This window comes from Malania oleifera, chromosome 11, assembly GCF_029873635.1.
Source record: "Malania oleifera isolate guangnan ecotype guangnan chromosome 11, ASM2987363v1, whole genome shotgun sequence".
In the NCBI taxonomy this organism is placed as follows: Eukaryota; Viridiplantae; Streptophyta; class Magnoliopsida; order Santalales; family Ximeniaceae; genus Malania; species Malania oleifera.
In genome coordinates, this window is record NC_080427.1 from 13207204 (window position 1) to 13224456 (window position 17253).

At 39.3% G+C, this 17253-nt stretch overlaps 1 non-coding gene across 1 annotated transcript; it reads left to right on the forward strand.

The window, feature by feature from the left end:
- Positions 1 to 2891: 2891 nt before the first annotated feature.
- LOC131143607 (small nucleolar RNA Z247) lies at positions 2892 to 3022 on the forward strand. The gene has a single exon (XR_009133592.1). It is a non-coding gene; the product is annotated as a small nucleolar RNA Z247 (small nucleolar RNA).
- Positions 3023 to 17253: the final 14231 nt, after the last annotated feature.

Here is a 17253-nt window from a genome sequence, read left to right on the forward strand (position 1 = left end):
GATTTTGAGCTACTTGAATTTTTGGGTGGTAGCGGTTTTTCTCTGATTTGGCTCTAATACCAATTGTTGGAGATCGAGGAGCAACAATCACACCACAAATAAAATAAAAAAGCAAGAAAAAATACCAAGATTTAATGTGGTTCGGCCCAAACTTATCTATGTCCACAGAGCAAACCAATCTTCACTAAAACTGGGAGAAAATACAAGGAGGAGGAGGCAACTACACTCCACTCAACTCAACTCAACTCTCTCTCTTTCCCACCTCTTACTCTCTCACCTTCTTCAACTTAATTACACTCACATATTTTTTATGCACACATATCTTCATTTATATAGATGGATGGGGATGGATAAAAATGGAAGGTGGTAATGAGATTCAATGGAGGTGAGTTGGGGCACCTTCACTACAGCTCAACAATATTGACTGTCCATTACAGCTCAACAATATTGGCACCAACTCCACTACAGCTCAACAAATCTAGTACCATGTTGAGATTTTTGGTATACCAAAAGACATAAAACGCGACAAGTCTCTCCTTCTATATATATATATATATATATCAAATAAATTCTAACAACCTTAATACCTTACTAACTCTCGCTTATTAACACAACACCATCACACTAATAATACTAAATGACTAAAATAATTATCACCATATGTTATTTCATTTTTTTTGCCCGCTTTTTTTTTTTTTGTATTTTTATTGGCTTGGATAAAGGTCATTACACATATATTTATATATTAAAACTTTTGGGGCAAGGCTTGGCAGGGCAGAGCGGGTTGTAAACGTGGTGGTATTCAAGGCAGGGTGGGTTCGTGGCAGGAAAAAACACCTCCATTTTCCTGCCCGTAATCTGCCTCAGATAGTAAAAATTTTGCCATCTACTGCCCCGGATCTGTTTAGTGACTCCTAGATCTCCACTAGCCTATATCCATTTACATTCCTATCCAAAAAGTCCTTCCTCCTATATTCTTCTTGAATTTCAAGAAACTTCACCATAAAAAAATCATGAACATTCTGCGGAGCCACCCAATACTCACCTTATCAAGAAACCAAATTGTTCTACAGATACCTTGTCAAGAAGACCATTAGTCTCATTTTACCCATTTATGTTTCTAGCAACCTAGGGTTTCCTGACAAGACAAAGCACTTTGAAATTGACTTGTCATTTTTTTAACTGATGAAGGTTGCTAGGATTTCATTTGTGCAATCTGTAAATCAGTTACTCAGGAGACGTTTTCACGAAGGCTTTAATATTTTTTGCACCTGCCTTGTCTAATTGTTGTAACAAGCTGGGATTAGATGATGTTAATACACCTCCAGCTTGAGGGTGAGTGTTAGGAGGGGATATATTTTTGTTTTGGTTAGTAATCAGGTGGTGTGAGTGGGGGTATTCTTTTCCTCTAACATATTATTATTTATGTATTATAAAGCGGGCAGGCCTGGAGCTGTGCATAACCTTGAGGGGACTGCCAAGTGCCAACTGGGGCTTCTCCCTTTCTTGCATATTGGGGGCAGTTTAAGTTATGTGGCCGTCTTAGTTGTATGTATGGGCTTCTAGTTGTTCCACCTAACCCACTTCTAATTCCTATTTAACTCGTAGGTTGCCAACATTAGAAAGCATGATAGAGTTGTTATGGTTTTTGGACTTTCATTTGGGTTCCAATAATCATGTCACCCAGAATCTAGTCCCCAGTCCCTACTTTCCCCACTGCGCTGAAACTGGTGGATAAAGTCTTAAGATATGGGGGAAGAAAGGTTGGGGAAACTAGCTGCAGTTGCATAATGGAAGTGTAATTTTTGTGTAGGATTATTGCTACACTTGTTGTCTCCCAAATTGCAAATGTTTCTTCGACATGTTCTCAAAGTTTGCATTATTATTATTTTTTTTTTCTCATTTCTATGGCTTTACATTTTTAGATGATGACTTGAACTTTCTTCATTCTGCTTGCAACTCTCATAGTCAATTATAAACTTATAATGTCCTAGGAGTTTTCTTCACAAAACAACTGGCCCCACCTATTTTGCAATCCCTTTTTCGATCAGCGCTATTAAGGATTCTGTTGAAACTATCACAACAGCAACTTAAGTTCAAATAATGAGGATATCTCAACAACCTCTTAAATTCAAATAATGAAGGTATCTCAACAATCTTTTGTATTTAAATATTCTCCTGTAATCTAGTATATCTACTCATAATTTTTTGTAATAAAATCCTCTGTTTACATTCTATATATAGCAATGTAAACTCCTGCAATATGTGAGGAGATAATATACCAATATTTGTGTATTCAAACTTGGTATCAGAGCCACCAAGATTTATGTCTCTCTTCTGTTCCAATGGACAACCCTGTATCCTCACCACCATCTTCTACTAAAACCCACCCACAGCCATCCCCAAATTCCACCTCTATTCCTATCGCTAGCCTCACCAATATTCATCATCTGCTCACCATCAAATTAACCAACAAAAATTTCCTCCTCTAGCATGCTCAGACCACTCCCTATCTATGTGGCCAACATGTCTATGGCTTTGTTGATGGCACCAATCCTCCTCCCCCTTCCACTATACCCAATCCAACATCTACCTCAACTTCTGTTGTCACCATTCCAAATCCCGCATTCCAGCCATGGAGCCAGCAAGACCAGATCATTCTCAGTACCCTCATATCTTCCCTATCCGAAAATATTCTCTCGCATGTCATGGGTTGCACCACTTCCCGTGATCTCTGGCTCTCTCTTGAAAGAATGTTTGTCCCTCAATCTCAAGCCCATATCACTCGCACTCATTATCAACTTTCCACCATGAAGAAAGGATCCTCTACCATATCCCAGTACTTTCAAAAAATGAAAGTTCTCATTGATACTCTTGCTGCTGCCGGACAGCCTTTAAATAATTATGAAACTATCTCCTATTTGCTTGCAGGTTTAGGGACTGAATATGATCCCTTTGTCACGTCTGTGAAAACTCGTGTGGATCCTCTACCTCTTTATGAATTGTATGGACATCTTCTAGTGCATGTACATCGCATTGAGCAACATCAGATTCCCACCAATCTTTCCATGTCCTCTTCCAATATGGCCTCTCGCAATCATCTAAATCAAGACAAGAATTAGCGGCCTGCCAATATAACTATGGTGGACGTGGTCAACGTGATCGCAATAGGGGTCGTCATTCCAATGGCCATCGCCCTACATGCCAAGTCTGCAACAAGATGGGTCACATTGCTCTTAACTGTCATTATAAGTTTGATTATGTTGTTCAACAAGCCCCATCTCAATCCCATCAAGCATATTATACTTCTCAACCAAATGCACCCGATGAAAATTGGTACCCCGATACCGGCACAACCCTTCATCTAACCAATGATCTCTCCAATCTCAACCTGTCTACAGAACCTTACAATGGCCTTGCATGTTGGTGATGGCTCAGGTTCGTCTATTGATCACATCGACTCCTCTCTTCTTTGCACTTTCGCTCGTTCCTTTGTTTTAAAACATCTCCTTTATGTTCCTCACATTACAAAAAATCTTCTTTCAGTTAGTAAATTTGTTCGTGATAATTCTATCTTTTTTGAATTTCATGTGTCTCACTTTGTAATTAAGGATTGTAGCATAAGGAAAATAATCCTTCAAGGGTGTAATAACCCAGAAAATTAAGCGGGGTCTCATCAACGAAGACGAGAATTCATGAGGGTCTCATTGACGAGAAAATACCGAGATTGGAGTTTTAGCAGTCTGAAATTCGTCGACGAGGGGTTCAGGTTCGTCGACAAACTTTCTTCATGGACTCGTCGACGAGAATCCGGGGTTATAAATAGTTAAAACCCGAATTTTTCAGCAGAAAACTTGCGCAAGAAGACCCTATCTCTCTCTATCTCTAAAACGCCCCTCTCTCCTTCTCTCTTTGATTCCAACCCCGTTTCTTGCCAGATCGACGATCTGAAGTCACCATGACACTCTTGGGAAAGCTCTCTACAAATCTGCTGAAATGGATTGTTGGTAGAAGTGATTTGAATTCCATCCCAATTTCAGGGTAAGGCATTTTATTCAGTTTTTTCTTTTCCCATAGTTACATAAAATGTAGTACATAGAGAAATAAAGATATTTTATTCTAGGAGATGTTGTTTTCAGGGTATTGAGTGGAAAACCCTGCGGGTGTAGGATCAGGCACAGTAGAGGGCTTTTGCAGAAATCAAGTAAAGGAAATATGCTATGCTTGGAGTTTTAGCAAAGTTATCAGAAATTCTATGCATATCTATATATATATTAGTTTATTACCCAGTTGTACAAAATATGAGTTTTAATGTTTGTGTGGCCTGAGTAGATACTTACCTGATATAGAAATTATATAGTTTTTCCTAGCATATCATGATTTACTGTATATATAGATATGGATAGAAATAAATAGATATTTATCAGACAAGTATTACATATTTTATTTAGATTAGTATATTATAGTTTTTATTCAGATCAGTATAGTACAGTTTTTATTCAGCTCCATATATTACAATAATTACAAAATGTCATATTTCCTAATACCATAACACTCAGATTATACAAATTATTCAGACAAATTATACAGTCAGATTATACAAACAAATTATACAGTCAGATATACAGTTATAGCAATCAGATGCTATAGTTATGATATTCAGATATACAGTATTTCCAGTACAATATTATAGTGTTATGGTTATTTTGGAAACATGATGAAAATAGTAAGGTAATTATAGTAGTAGTAGTATATATATATACAGTATCAGATCCCTGTGAAAATATTACAGACAGATACAGTGATCATAGCACGGTACCGTTGCTATTTACAGAATAGAGTGCAACCACATATCTCAAATAGTGTGTGGGTACCATCAACCATGCCCGGAATGGACACAGCTCCCTAGTTTTTGGGTTGAGGGGGCCCGGTTTGATGATGTAGCAGTCCAGTTCCGTGCCTAGGAGAGGATGCAGTTTGGCTAGACTGAGGAAGGGTAGAGTACAGTGACTTACCTAGTGGGCCAACCAAAGTTAAGTATCGCCTACAAGCCACACAACCCTGTTATGAGGGGTCAAATCATGACATACAGATTTTCAAGGAAAAAACACAGTTATATATACGTATACAGTTTTACAGCTTTTGATAATATAGTATAATATTAGAATTATGAAAAGTAGAAAATCAAATGATACAGTTATATTTTAAACTACAACTACTGTATGATATACTTTGTACAGATTTACTATTTTATACAGCTTCAGAAGTTATTATAATAGTTATGTTGCTTGGTCGCCACACACTGGTAATAGCATATTTCCACTTATTGAGCGTTGTCTCACCCCATTTTTAACATTTTTTCAGGTGATCCAGTTAGGCGAGTAGATCAGGCTCACAGATAAAGTGACCCCTTGGTTGCCCTGCCTATAGGGTAAGTGTGTATAGAGCATTGTGTCTTGGTATGGATGGTACTAGTGAGAGATGTAAAAATGTAATTATGGTTTGATAACACTAAATTCTGGTATTGTATGTATTTATATGGTTGTATGACTTATGTTTCCGCTACATAGGTGTGTCTATCATGTACAAGAATACCTCAGTGCCCATCCGGGGCCTGAGATGCTATAGCAGGAATGTTTAAATAGTTATGTGTTTTATTTATTTATTTAAAAAAATAGTGTAATTTTTGGGTCGTTACAGTTTGGTATCAGAGCTTAGGTTGCTAGGTTCAATAGACTTTAGAGTACAACGGAAAACAATACCAAAACTTAGAAATGGAATCTTAAGAAAAGTTGAACAGGGTATTGGTGAAGTTGATATTGGGAAATTAGGAAGAGAATTTAGGGTTTTGTTTTGCAGTTTGGAGGTAGAATTTTGGGGTGGTTTCTGTGATTTTCCTAGGGTGACAATTCCAGGAAAACCATAGTAAACTATCGATGATTTCTATTTTCATACGGTAGGACTTGACCTTGAATTAGTACTGAGAGTTTAGGGGTATTTTAGTATAGTATTGTAGAATTCAGATACCTAAAATAATTTGGTAATATTGCAGGATGAACCCAGGTGGTAGTAGCGCTCACCCTAGTGGGGATGATGGAGCTAGGCCTTCTAGTGCAAGAGGCGGGGATTCAGATGTTGTGCTACGCAATGTGGCTTAACAAGTTACGGTTGAGATTGCTCCGAACTTCGAGGAGTAGGTAGGTCCATCTCCAGCTCAAGGGGTGTACGATAGAGAAATTTATAAAAATGAACCCGCTAGCATTTTCAGGAGCGGTTGATCCTGCAGTTGTAGAGAATTGTGTAATGACCCGAATAATAATGGTATTTACATAATAAAAAGGAAGGAAAATGGAAAAAGAAATAGAAGGAGGAAGCAGATTTTGTCGAGCGTTCGTTGACGACATTGCACTTTGGGAATAATAGCCGAGGAATTTAGATCAAGGACTCATTGACGAATACAGGGGATTCGTCGACGAGGATAACATAAGGTCTCGTCGATGAGGTTGAGCTTCGTCAATGAGAAGAAACAGAGAGAGGTTTTTGGGCAACTCTGAATTTCGTAGACAAAGGGGAGAGTTCGTCAACGAAGAGCTTTCTTGACCTCGTCGACGAGGTGACGTGGCTCGTCGACGAAAGTTAGTGCATAAATAGTCTGAACTTCATTTTTAAGCATAATTTTCAGCGCAGAACCCTCTCTCTCTCTCCTCCCTTCGGTTCTTTACCCTTCTCTCTCTTCGATTTCGAGCCGAATTTTTTTCGGTTCGAGGATCTGAAGCAACCACAACGCTCCTAAAGAAGTTCTCTGCATATCTGCCAGAGCGGATCGTCAGTGGAACTCCGTTGAAATTCATCCCTGAGTTGAGGTAAGGTTTTTTATTCAAAATTTGGTCTTTCCACAATTGAAGGAAATGACGTACTCGAATAAATACTGAAGTTTAGTTCTGAGAATTATCATTTTCAGGGTACTGCTTAGAGTTTCCTACGGGTGTAAGACCAGTATTATAGAAGGACATTTTAGTTGCCAAGTAAGGGGATAAATTAAAACAGTTATTTTTTATTTAAATTACTATTATTTAATAGTAGAGTAATTTTTAGAAAGTATGTGATTATATATGAGTATAATTGAGAAAATGTAAGTTTGGAAAAATACTGCAATTGTACAGGAAATGTGATTTTAGAACGGAATATATGATTTCATTCAATTCGTGTGGCATGAATATTACTATATATACATATATATATATATATATATATATATATATATTAATATATATTATACCATGTTAAGTTAGATTTACAAAATAAGCATGTTGACAAATATTTTCAGGAATAACATGATAAATACAATAATTTATGATTTCAGAATATGATATGTTTGGTGCAAGGTCATAATTAATGATCGACGCAAGGCCGCAATTACTCATGTTATTCGGCGCAAGGCCGCATTTATTCATATTTTTGGCGTGAGGCCATAATTATTATGTTAAAGTAAGATTCAGAAAATGCTATTATTTGATTTATGATAAACATTATATGATTATGTACTATATGATATCAGAACCTAGATGTTAGTTTAGTACAGTTTCAGGAGCATGGTACCGTAGCTTATAAATCAGATATCTATGATCAGATTGGTGTTAACCACCCCACAAGGGGGTGGGAGATGGATAGTCGATGTGGCTTTCAGTGTAAAGTTGTATACGTCCACCTGGTAGTCCAGACCAGGGTGTGGCGGGCCCATCGTACTTACAGACATTTTTAACTCAGTAGTAGTCGGCCAGCCATTGTCGGGTCCCGCCTTCGGGCTGCACAACCCGTAATGGGGGGTAATACGTTACATCAGCTAGCTATTCATCCTGGGTAGTTTTCAGTATTATAGATCATATCAGATAATACATGATTACTATGATTACTTGGAAGTATGAAATTATATGTTTAACTAACCATATTACGATTTATGCTTTATGCTATGTGAAATGTACGATATATGTATTACAATATAAATATTCATATTGTCACACAGCTAATTTTAATTTATCTACCCTTATTGAGAGGTGTCTCACCCCAAGTTTAAATTATTTCAGGAAACCCGGAGAGACTGGCGGGTCAGGGCCGCCGCTGAGTGAGTTGAGCTTCCCTGCTAGAAGAGTAAGTTCTGATCTAGGAGCTGGAGATTTTTGTTGTAAAATCTTAGGTTTATTTTGATATTTTGGAGATTTTATGTATAAACACAGTATCTTTGGGGAATATAGTAGACTCTGGTATTATTTAATTATTGGTTAATAAATGTGATTTACATTTACTGCTGCCTAGGTTCCACTATGTATAACAGGTGTCCCCGCTACCCACAAGTTCGGGTTGACTATTTTATTTATTCTGCTTTTATTATATGAGTATTTAAGCAAGTCATTACAGTTTGGTATCAGAGCTTAGGATACTAGGTTCTGTACACTCTAGAGTGCAGCAGTAATAATACCAGAGTATAAATTAAGGGGATTTGAGGTCTAGTTTTGTAGTCTAGATGCAGGACTTCCGTGGTGGTTTGTGTGATTTTCCTGGGTGACGATTTTAGGAAAGTCATGGTAAACTATTGTCAAGTTAGGTATCTAGATTGCAGGATTGAACCTTGAATTAAGATCAGGAGGAATGAATTAATTAGGAATATATACTATATTGGTTGGTTGGGTAATATGTATAGTAAAGGGGTTCTAAGTTAAGTTAATTGTTTTTCAGGATGGACCCTAGTGTCAGTAGTGTCCATGCTAGTGGGAATGAGGGTTCTGGACCCTTAGGCGCTATAAACGATGATTCAGATGTAGTTTTACGCAGCGTGGCACAGCAAGTCATGGCCGAAATTTCCAAGAGTTCAAGGGAACCAGGTGGTCTGTCTGCAGGCCACGGTAGCTCGATAGAGAAATTCATTAAGATGAATCCTCCGGCTTTCTCAGGAGGAACTGACCCTACAATTGCTAAAAACTGGGTGTAGGAGATAGAAAAAATATTTGCAGTGCTGCAGTGTTTTGAGGAGCAGAGGGTGTTGTTTGCTACCTACAAACTGATTGGAGAGGTTGAGAGGTGGTGGACGACGGTGAAACTTTTAGAGTAGCAAAAGAAAATACCTATGGAGATGACATGGGAGCAGTTTAAGGGGACATTCTTCGACAGGTATTTTCCAGCCTCGTCCAAGGAAGCAAAGATTGAAGAGTTCCTGAATCTGAAATAGGGACAGCAGACCGTATAGCAGTACGCGATGAAGTTTATCGAATTATCTCGCTTCACCCCGTACATCATACCAGATGAAGCAAAGAAGGTATGGCAGTTTGAGAGAGGTATAAAGAGAGAAATACATAAGCAAGTGTCAATATTGAAGTTATAGGATTTTTCCGACCTAGTGGATAGATTCACTATAGCAGAGATTGGAGAGTGATTGGAGGCAGAGGAATAGATTCGCACCTTCTAGTTCCCAGCAGGGAGTTGGCCATGGTTCGTGGAAGAGAGGTGGCTATTATAGATACGGGAGACAAGAGACCAGGAATCTTGGTTTTCAGGGTGTGCAACCATCTCCAGCTTGCCCTTCTTGCGGGAAGAAACACCTGGGGGAGTGTCGTATCGGATGAGGTGTCTACTACCAGTGTGGGGAGCCAGGATATATGATAAGGGACTGTCAGGCTTAGATTGGTGTTGCTCCTGCTCCTAGACCTACTCAAGGAGGCTACCAAGCGCCACATGGAAGCTAGCAGCGGAATATGGCCCTAGCTAGGATTTTTTCTTTGACGTCGGGTGATGCTAAGATAGCCGACGACGTGGTGACAGGAACGATTAATATGTTTTCATTTAAAGTTACTACATTCTTTAACTCAGGGGCCACACACTCGTTTGTATCTGTGGAATGTGTTAAATTATGTGGGGCTGAAACACAATCACTAAATATTAAATTATTAGTGGCTACACTGACCAGTTCAGCGGTGAGATGTAGTAGGATGCTCTGTAGTTGTCTAGTTGATGTTCAGGGGAGAATTTAATCTGCTGATTTGGTGGTGCTAGATATGCATGGGTTTGATATCATTTTCGGCATGGATTGGCTAGTAACTAATTCTACCATTATAGATTGCCGAACGAGAGAAGTGATATTTAGACCACCAGGAAGACCAGAATTCAGATTTACAGGGTCACGAGTGCAATCTCTACCTCAGATGGTTTTAGCTGTTCAGGCGAGGAGACTACTCTTGAGTGGTTGTCAGGGATTTGTGGCCTTTGTGAAGGAAACAGCAGGGAATGAAGTGAAGCTCACCAGCACTCTAGTAGTAAAGGAGTTTACTAATGTGTTCCTATAGGAATTATCGGGTTTGACACCTAATCAAGAGGTAGATTTTCCTATTGATCTACTTCCAGGTACAGTGCCGATCTCTAAAGCATTGTACCGAATGGCGCTAGCAGAGTTGGCAGAACTAAAAGATCAGTTACAGGATTTGCTTGATAAGGGTTTCATATGACCTAGTGTATCTCCATGGGGAGCTCCAGTACTGTTTATAAAGAAAAAGGACGGGTCTATGAGGCTGTGCATAGACTACAAGGAGATTAATAAAGTGACCATCAAGAACAAGTATCCTTTACCCCGTATCAATGATTTGTTTGACCAGTTCCAGGGTACATGGGTATATTTTAAGATTGACCTCAGGTCAAGCTATCATCAAGTAAAGGTAAGAGCAGAAGATGTATCGAAGACGGCTATTAGGACCAGATATAGGCATTACGAGTTCCTAGTTATATCATTTGGTCTGACGAATGCTCCTGCGATATTTATGGATTTGATGAATAGGATTTTTCATCCATATTTAGATTAGTTTGTAGTTGTTTTTATTGATGATGTACTGGTCTATTTGAGGAACTATGAAGAGCACGAGATACATTTGAGGCAGGTTTTGCAGATGCTTAGGGAGAAGAAGTTGTATGCAAAGTTTAGAAAATGTGACTTTTGGCTTGAGAAAGTTGTGTTTTTGGGGCATGTTATCTCAGGAGACGGAATTTCTATAGATCCTAGTAATATTGACATGGTAGTGAATTGGGCTAGACCGAGGAAAGTCCAGGAAATCAGGAGTTTTTTGGGGTTAGCTGGATATTACCGTCATTTTGTCGAGGGGATCTCAGTTTTATCAGGGCCTCTAACACAACTGACTAGGAAGAATGCTCAATTTGAATGGGATGACAGCTGTGAGCAGAGTTTTCAGGAATTGAAGCAGAGGCTAGTCATAGCGCCAGTACTGATCATTCCGTCTAGGGGTGAGGGTTATACTATCTACAGTGATGCATCCTTGAAGGGACTTGACTGTATATTGATGCAGCATCGTAGAGTAGTGGCGTATGTGTCCATACAGTTGAAAGAATATGAAGAGAACTACCCTACCCATGATCTTGAGTTGGCTGTAGTAGTACACATATTGAAAATTTGGAGGCATTACCTGTACGGAGAGCAGTGTGAGATTTTTTCCGACCACAATAGCTTTAAGTATTTATTCACTCAGAAGGAATTGAATATGAGACAGAGAATGTGCTTAGAGTTGATTAAGGATTTTGATTGTACTATCAGTTACCACCCAAGAAAAGCAAATGTGGTAGCTGATGCATTGAGCAGGAAATCTAGGGAATCAACGTTAGCAGCAATGGAGATCTAGCATCCAATTATGATGGATCTAGAGAGACTCAGCATTGAATTGATCGAGGGTAATCCTCCAGTATGTATCACCAGCCTAGTGGTATAGCCTACTCTGCAATAAAGAATTAAAGTTGCTCAGAAGGAAGACCCAGAATTAGTAGAGGTGATAGATAGAGTGAAGACTGGTCAGGGTGAGGAATTTTGCATTTCAAATGACGGGACTTTATGGTTCCATTCTAGACTATGTGTTCCTGCTGATTCTGGTATCAAGAAGATTATTTTGGATGAGGCTCACAGATCTTTATACACAGTTCATCCAGAAAGTACAAGAATGTATAGGGATCTACGAGAGTTTTATTGGTGGAGTGGTATGAAGAAAGAGATTGCCGAGTATATAGCCCAATGCTTGACGTGCCAGCAGGTAAAAGTTGAGCACCAGAGGCCAGAGGGTCAGTTGCAGCCGCTATTTATCCTAGAGTGGAAGTGGGAGCATATATCCATGGACTTCGTGTCAGGGCTGTCGTCAACATCGCATAACCAGAATGCGATTTGGGTGATAGTAGACCGGTTGACTAGGATCGCCCATTTCCTCCCTATCAAGATCATCTATTCCCTCAACCATTTAGCAAAGATTTACATTCCGGAGATAGTTTGTTCTCATGGAGTTCCTATATCTATTGTGTCAGATTGAGACCCGCGTTTTACGTCACGGTTCTGGAGAAGCTTGCAGGAAGCTCTAGGGTCTCAGGTATCATTTAGTACGGCATTCCATCCTCAGTCAGATGGGCAGACTGAGAGGAAGATACCAATACTAGAAGATATGCTTCGAGCATGTGTATTAGATTTTGGGGGTAGTTGGACTCAGTTCATGCCACTAGTGGAATTCGCTTATAATAACAGTTTTTAGGTTAGCATTGGTATGACACCATTTGAGGCGATGTACGGTAGGAGATGTCGATCTCCTTTGTATTGGGACAAGATGGGTGAGTGGCGAGTTGTGGGGCCAGAGCTGGTACAATAGGCGTACGATAAAGTTCGGCTCATCAGGGATAGAATCGATGTAGCTCAAAGCCGATAAAAGAGTTATGCCGACAATCACTGTAGGAATTTGGAATTCAATGTGGGTGATCATGTATTTTTAAAGATAGCTCCGCTAAAAGGGGTTATGAGGTTTGGTAAGAAAGGTAAACTTAGCCCTAGGTTCATCAGTCCGTTTGAGATTTTAGAGAAAGTGGGACCGGTTGCCTATAGGCTAACTTTGCCACCTACACTATCCAGGATGCACGACGTATTCCACCTATCTATGTTAAGGAAATACATCCCAGATCCTTCGCATATTATCAATTATAGAGAGTTAGAGCTCAGTGATTCGCTAGTTTATGAGGAGGTACTAGTGCAAATTCTAGACAGAAAGGAACAGGAACTGCGTAATAAGAAGATTCCTCTGGTAAAAGTTCTATGGAGGAATCATGCAATAAAAGAAGCTTCTTGGAAGCTCGAGGAACAGATCAGGAAAAAATACCCGCAATTATTCCAAGAAGTCCATACATGATTAAGAAATGTGAGTAAATATGTAATGTTTCTTTTACAAGTAGATGTAATGCTTTAATTAGTAAGTGGTATTTTAGTTTTGGGAGAACTTTTCTTTTGGTATATGTAATCTCCCAGGACATGGAATGTAACTAGTGTATTCCTCCGCCATAAGCGAGGGTAAGTAATAAAATAAGTAGACCGTTTTGCCTTTAAGGGATGATGAATTATATGAATAGTAAATGTCGAGGACGAAATTTTATAAAGAGGGGAGAATGTAATGACCCGAATAATAATGGTATTTAAATAATAGAGAGGAAGGGAAATGGAAACAAAAATTGAAGGGGGCAGCAGACTTCATCGAGCGTTCATCAACGACATTGCACTTTGGGAGTAATAGCTGAGGAATTTAGATCAAGTACTCGTCAACGAATGCAGGGGATTCGTCGATGAGGATAACATAGGGTCTCATCGACGAGGGTGAGCTTCGTCAATGAGAAGATACCGAGAGAGGTTTTTGGGCAACTCTGAATTTCATCGATGAAGGGGAGAGTTCATCAACGAATAGTCTTCTTGACCTCGTCGACGAGGTGACGTGACTCATCGATGAAGGCCAGTGTATAAATAGCCCGAAGTTCTTTTTAAGCATAATTTTCAGCGTAGAACCCTCTCTTTCTCCTCCCTTTGGTTCTCCACCCTTCTCTCTCTTCGATTTTGGGCCGAATTTCCACCGGTTCGAGGATCTGAAGCCACCACAACGCTCCTGGAGAAGTTCTCTACATATTGCCCGGAGCAGATCGTTGGTAGAACTCCGTTGAATTTCATCCCTAAGTTGAGGTAAGGCTTTTTATTCAAAATTTGGTCTTTCCGCAGTTGAAGGAAATGATGTACTCGAATAAATACTGAAGTTTAGTTTTGGGAATTATCATTTTCAGGGTACTGCTTAGGGTTTCCTACGGGTGTAAGACTAGTATTATAGAAGGGCTTTTTAGTTGCCAAGTAAAGGGATAAATTAAGACAATTATTTTCCATTGAAATTACTATTATTTAATAGTAGAGTAATTTTCAGAAAGTATGTGATTATATATGAGTATAATTGAGAAAATGTAAATTTGGGAAAATACTGCAATTGTACAGGAAATGTGATTTCAAAACGGAATATATGATTTCATTCAATTCGTGTGGCATGAATATTATTTTATATATATATTATACCATGTTAAGTTAGATTTACACAATAAGCATGTTGACAAATATTTTCAGGAATAACATGATAAACACATTAAATTATGATTTCAGAATATATGATATGTTCGGCGCAATGCCGTAATTGATGATCGGCGCAAGGCCGCAATTACTCATGTTATTTGGTGAAAGGCCGCATTTATTCATATTTTTGGCTCAAGGCCGTAATTATTATGTTAAAGTAAGATTCATAAAATGCTATTATTTGATTTACAATAAACAATATATGATTATGTACTATATAATATCAGAACCTTAGATGTTAATTTAGTACAGTTTCAGGAGCACGGTACTGTAGCTTATAGATCAGATATCTATGATCAGATTGGTGCTAACCACCCCACGAGGGGGTGGGAGAGGGATAGTCAATGTGGCTTTTAGTGTAAAGTTGTAGACATCCATCTAACAGTCCAGACCAGGGTGTGGCGGGCCCATCGTACTTACAGACATTTTTGACTTAATAGTGGTCGACCAGCCATTGTCGGGTCCCGCCTTCGGGTTGCACAACCCGTCATGGGGGGTAATACATAACATCAGTTAGCTATTCATCCTGAGTAGTTTTTAGTATTATAGATTATATCAGATAATACATGATTACTATGATTACTTGGAAGTATGAAATTATATGTTTAACTAACCATATTACTATTTATGCTTTATGTTATATGAAATGTACGGTATATGTATTACAATATAAATGTTCATTGGAACACAACTGATTTTTATTTATCTACCCTTACTGAGAAGTGTCTCACCCCAAGTTTAAACTATTTCAAGAAACCCGGAGAGACTAGCGGGTCAAGGCCGCCGCTGAGTGAGTTGAGTTTTCCTGTTAGAAAGGTAAGTTCTGATCTTGGAGCATGAGATTTTTTTTGTAAGATCTTAGGTTTATTTTGATATTTTGGAGATTGTATGTATAAACACAGTATCTTTGGGGAATATAGTAGACTCTAGTATTATCTAATTATTGGTTGATGAATGCGATTTACATTTACTGCTGCCTAGGTTCTGCTGTGTATGACAGGTGTCCCCGCTACCCATGGGTTTGGGTTGACTATTTTATGTATTCTTCTTTTATTTTATGAGTATTTAAGCAAGTCATTACAAATTGGGTGCAGGAGACAAATAAGATTTTGATGATGTTTCACTGCACCGATGAACAGAGGGACCTTTATGCTACGTACAAGCTGACAAAGGAGGCAGATAGGTGGTGGATAGCCACTAGATTATTTAAGGAGCAAAGGGCTATTCTAGTGCCGATGACCTAAGCTCGATTCAGGGACATATTCTTTGATTGATATTATCATGCCTCAGTTAAAGTGGCTAGGGTACAGGAGTTTATGAGCTTATCCCAGGGTTCGATGACAGTCCAGCAATACGCGGCAAGATTTATCAAATTATTGCGTTTCTGCCCCTATATTGTTCCAAATGAAGTTAAGAAGGCTAGAATGTTTGAGAGAAATTTGAGGCGTGATATTTATAGATAGGTAGCAGTATTGAGGATACAAGATTTTTTAGAGTTGGTTGACCGGGTCATAATAGCAAAGGAGAGTTTGTCGAAAGAGACTGAGATACAGAGCCAGAAGAAGAGGACCACACCCTTGAGTTTTAAGGTGGGGTCCAAACGAGGCCCATGGAGAAGGGGTAGATCTGGCGGGGGACAGAGGCAGATGGTAGAGCACGGTGAATTTCAGGGTAGACATTCTCCTACCACTTGCCCCAGATGTGAACGGAGGCATCCAGGGAATGCTAACTGGGGGAGAATGTTTGTTGTCACTGCGGGAGGCCCAACCATATGGCTCAATCATGCCAGATGTTGTCGAATTATGCATCAGCTCCCAGACTATTTCGAGGTGGATACTAGGCACCCTGCAGAGGTCAGCAGAGAAATAGTGCACTGGCGAGGGTCTACGCGTTGACGCCAGGTGACGCTGAGACGACCGGAAACGTGGTCACAGGTACCCTTATTGCTTGACCATATAAAGTTATTGTTTTTTTTAATACAGGTGTCACCCATTCCTTTATATCGGCGGGGTATGTCAGAGTAACTAGGGTAGAGACACAACTATTAGATGTAGAGCTGTATGTGAGTACACCAACGGGATCTGTGGTAAGGTGTAAGAAGGTGCTTTGGAATTTTCCAATAAGTATTCAAAAAAAGTACTACCAGCTAATCTCGTGATCTTAGATATGCAAGGGTTTGATGTGTTACTGGGTATGGATTGGCTTGTAACTCATCACGCCAACATAGATTGCCATAAAAAAGAAGTGGTTTTCAAACCCCCGGGTGAGCAAGAATATAGATTTGTGGGTTCACGTGTACGTGCCTTGCCACAGTTTGTGTCAGCCATTCAGGTGAGGATACTGCTATAGAATGATTACCAGCGGTATGTTGCATACATAAAGGAAATGTCAAAAGAAGAACTAAAACAAGCTGCTATATCAGTAGTGTGTGAATTTCCAAATGTTTTTCCAGATGAATTGCCTGTCTTACCACCAGACCGAGGGATTGAGTTTACGGTAGATCTGTTGCTGGGGTCTGCACCGGTATCTAAAGCACAATATCGTATAGCTCTAGTCAAATTAAAAGAATTGAAAGATCAGTTATAGGAATTACTAGACAAGGGATTTATCAGACCCAGCATGTCGCCCTGGGGTGCACCAGTTCTATTCGTAAAGAAGAAAGATGGGACCATGAGGTTGTGTATCAATTATAAGGAGATAAACAAACTGACAGTCAAGAAAAAATATCCTCTCCCTATGATTGATGATTTGTTTGATCAGCTCCAGGGGACCTAGGTTTATTCTAAAATTGACCTGCAGTC